General features: G+C 50.4%; 1 long non-coding RNA gene across 1 annotated transcript; it reads left to right on the forward strand.

Annotated features, from left to right (window-relative positions):
* The first annotated feature begins 1,549 nt into the window (after nt 1-1,549).
* Nucleotides 1,550-3,101, forward strand: LOC113617162 (uncharacterized). Its single transcript, XR_003431540.1, has 2 exons — nt 1,550-2,780; nt 2,897-3,101. It is a non-coding gene; the product is annotated as an uncharacterized LOC113617162 (long non-coding RNA).
* The last annotated feature ends 955 nt before the right edge of the window (nt 3,102-4,056 follow it).

Below are 4,056 nucleotides of genomic sequence, written 5' to 3' on the forward strand. Positions count from 1 at the left end.
ACAGAGGTGGCACAGAGGCCACTGTCTCAGGATCCTCTGTGGCACCTGCGGGAAGACTTGCTCCCTGACTGTAAGGGCATCAATGGGATCTTTACCAAGAGTCACCTGTGCACAGGCAGCAGGAGCCACCGTGGCCTCTACGAGTTTCTCCTGTAAAGGTGGGAGCACACTCTCCAGCTGAGAAATTGGTCACGTTTTTACAACATGGAGAATTTCCAACAAAAGCACAAGGCAGATGTGGAGAGCAGAGGATGCTCCAATAGGAGATATCTGGAGCCACGACCGTCCAGGTGTGCGATGTGTGGAGTCTCAGGCTGTAGTGGCAGCTTCCTGTGAAGCTTCAAATAATTATACTATATTTGAATATATGAATATATTTCTACAATGATGAGAGGAATGTCACTTTGGGTGGAGGTAACATGAAATGCTTTAGCTGTCCCTATGGTCAGGGTATCTGCCAGGGTTGTTATTATTCACAGCAACGAGGGATCAGCATCGCTGTCCTGGTACCTTCCTGTGTCCATTGAATTTGGGTCAGGTGTCATTAAACTTTTCTGGCTGTTATGATGTTCTTTTCTTAAGAGTGTTCTTTTCTTAAATGTTGGTATTTAATGAATCCCATATTTAATTTTTTTCAGAAAGGTAAGAATCCAGTAATTGATTTTAGTGATTCTTAATAGGTATATGCTTTTACTTTATTGCCTATCACTCCTATTATGTGTTAGTAGTAATTTCCCTCCTTTAGTGACAGTCATTCTTATTATATTTCCGTCATGTCTTATTGAGTGGGCGCAAACATCTCAGGAATTTTTAATTCAACCGTGACGCCCGAATCATGAGGGGCCCTGAGTTGCTGCTTGTATGAACAAACGTGCAGCAGAGGCAAGACAGCTCCCGTGACCGCGGGGTTTGCTTCTTGCAGGAAGCACTGGACACCTGGAGTGATCACAGGAGGCCTGTCCACAGCAGTCCCCAGATATAAAGATCCAAACCGCTGGGCTCTGACCTGGTGTCAGATGCCTGACTGATTGACTTGTGAGAAGGTCCTGAACCAGTCCCCCCTTTATTATAATCTCAAAAAAAGACATCGTTAAGTGATTGTCTACATAGTACAGCACATACCTCTGTGAAACACACGCCAAAGATTGTCTCAAATCCAGGGCTAACACCTCCTCGCACACTTTTCCTTTCCCGCCCCCAGAGGCTCCCCTTCACCCACCCCAGGCTCCGCCAGGGCCTCACCCCCTTAGCTCATGGTATGTGGTCGTGTGATATGAACAGTGACACTGAAAACCTTCATGAAAGTATTTGTGTTTCATAAACTCCTAGTCCATTGCCTGAGGGGTCATGTCCATTTCCAACCAGAAAGGACCCGTCATCCTGAGTGTAATATAGACTGCAAACTCATCTCTTTCTGGAAAAACACCCTTGGGGAAGCGTGTCTGTGATGAAGAGTCTTTACTTCAGGAAGGTGCCAGGCTCTGAGGGGAGGGCGTCTCAAGGGCACAAAGGGAAGACAGAGAATGTCCGTGTCCCCAAGAACTGACCCCTCCTGCGGAGAAGACCCAGAGCTGGACCCCCAGGCCCCTCCTGACCCGGTCCCTCTTTCAGAGCCTCAGCCCCAGAATCTCCCCCTTGATTCCTGGGTCATTCTCTATCTGGACGGAGCTCTCCCTCTGTCTCACGTTATCCTTATTTTGTCTATATTTAAGGATTCTGGCATCTTCTCGGGGGCCCGTTTCTCTTATCTGCATCCCTAACGGGACTGGATTAATTTATGTCTCAGGTTCCCTCATCCCTGAGCCCACGTCCATCTCCCATGTGACAAGGCCATCCTGGGGCGAGCAAGGTGACCCCGAGGGGGGCATTTTGGCTTCCTGATTTTGCAGGTGATGTACCTCATTCTGGAGGAAGTTGAGGGAAGGTGAGGCTTGTCTGCAGGCATGCGGGCCTGGCACTGAGCTGGGGAGGGGGAGGGGAGGCCTGGGTGTCCAGCCCTCACTCATCTGTCTCCCTAGGCTCAGCTCTCACCACTGAGGCCAACGGGAGGCAGCAGGGCCCAGATTTAGGGGAGGTTGTCTGTGCTGTCGTCCTGTCCTGTCCAAAGGCCCAGCAGCTTCTTCCAAGCCAGTCCTAAGGGGGTCATGAGGAAGGGGTGTCCAATATCTCCCGTATCCCATAACCACTCTACTGGACATGCCAGGGAGCATCTCCAACCTCAACCACCACAGAGCAGCGGAGAGGGTGATGCATTAGCAGCTTAGACTAGGGGACTGGGAAGGGCATGAGGGACAAGGCAAGTATCCCTGGCACTGCCTGGGTCCCTGGAAGAGGGGTCACTGGATGTCCCCTCCTCCACAGCATAGATGCCCTGCTCCCCTTGTCCAGCAGAAGGAGGGGAGTTCTTGCTTCCCTCTGTATCCACCACGACCCCCCACAGGAGGAGAGGACACAGCCAGCTGGGCTCCATGTTCTGGGCTCTGTCACCTTCTCAGTCTGTCCTGAATCAGAAAATACATGACGGTCCATTTTAATCTCTCAGGCAGCTCTGCTGTCCAGGGACTCAGACGTTCCCAGAATCAAGGGCCACAGTAGAGGCGGTGCAGAAGGACAGGTGCAGGAAGCTGATTTGCATGGAGACCCCTCCCTCCTCTGTGGGGGAGGGGATACGGAGGTCTGGGGGCCCAGGCCCAGGGCTGGGGTCTCAGAAGGCAGCTTCTGGGGCGTATCTGCCATGGCCTGGGCTCTGCTTCTTGTCACCCTCCTCACTCAGGACACAGGTGAGACCTCCAGGGAAGGGACCCCAAGGACATCTGACTGATTTTTTGGGTCTTTGTCCTCAGGGTGACCTGGGTCTGGTACGGAGCTGACCAGAGTGTGTTTCTCCTCTTTCCAGGGTACCGCCTTGACTCAGCCTCCCTCAGTGTCTGGGAATCCGGGACAGATGGTCACTCATCTCTTATGCTGGAACCAGCAGTGAGAGCAGGGGTAGCAGTTATGTTAGCTCTTAACAACAGCGCCCGGGCACGGCCCCCAAAACCTTGATTTATCAGGTCAGTAAGTGGCCCGCAGTGATCCCTGATCGCTTCTCTGGCTCCAAGTCTGGGAACACGGCCTCCCTGACCATCTCTGGCCTCTAGCCTGAGGACGAGGCTGATTATTACTGTAGCTCAGATACAAGGAGTAACAGTTTGCACAGTGGTCCAAGTTCATGGGGAAGTGAGACCAAAATGTCCCTGAGTCCACAGTCTCCCTATTGCTCTGGAGATGCTTCTCCTCCCTGAGCTGCCAGCCTCATGCAACTCGGCCGTGAGAGGTCAGTGGTCTCTGAGCTCCTCCCTCTGCCTACAGTGAAGGTGGTGGGATATATGATCTTGGGGTTATTGTCTTGGGATGGTAACCACTTCCTCATTCTGTGTGTTGTGCCACTCTTGCCAGCTCTTCCACAGCAGTGTGATGGTTAATTTTATGTGTCTATTTGCATGTTATAAGAGATGCCTAAACTGTGGTTAACACATTATTTCTTGGTGTCTATGAAGATGTCTCATGAGAAGGACATTGGCATTTGAGTCCACAGACTGAGTAGAGAAGATCACTGCTACAGTGCACTGGGCACCATTTTTGAGTTGAGAGCTTGAATAGAAAAAAAGGGGGAGGAAGCGAACGTTTGCTCTCTCCTTGTCATCAGAGGCTTCACCTTCTTCTGACCCTGGACATTGGCACTGCTGCTTCTTCAGCTTTCAAACTTAGCCCAGGACTTACATCCTAGGCCCCCGAATTGCAGGCATCTGACTCAGATTGAATTATATCACTGGCTTTCCTGGTTCCTCAGCTTGCTGATAGATTATGAGACACCTTCAGCCTCCATAATGGTGTGAATCAATTCCTACAATAAATTATTTTTTTTTCCCTGTTTCTCTGGAACAACCTGACTAATAATGATTTTGGTACCCGGAGCGGTTCACGAGGAATAGAATTTTAAGGATGATTTTTCTTAATTGATTCTAAGGTTTCTGGAATTGGCTGTCTAATCTGATTTGATTGAATGGTGCTAAT

Source organism: Aethalodelphis obliquidens, unplaced genomic scaffold (assembly GCF_003676395.1).
Source record: "Aethalodelphis obliquidens isolate GAN/ISIS:26980383/991018 unplaced genomic scaffold, ASM367639v1 scaffold2132, whole genome shotgun sequence".
NCBI classification, from domain to species: Eukaryota; Metazoa; Chordata; class Mammalia; order Artiodactyla; family Delphinidae; genus Aethalodelphis; species Aethalodelphis obliquidens.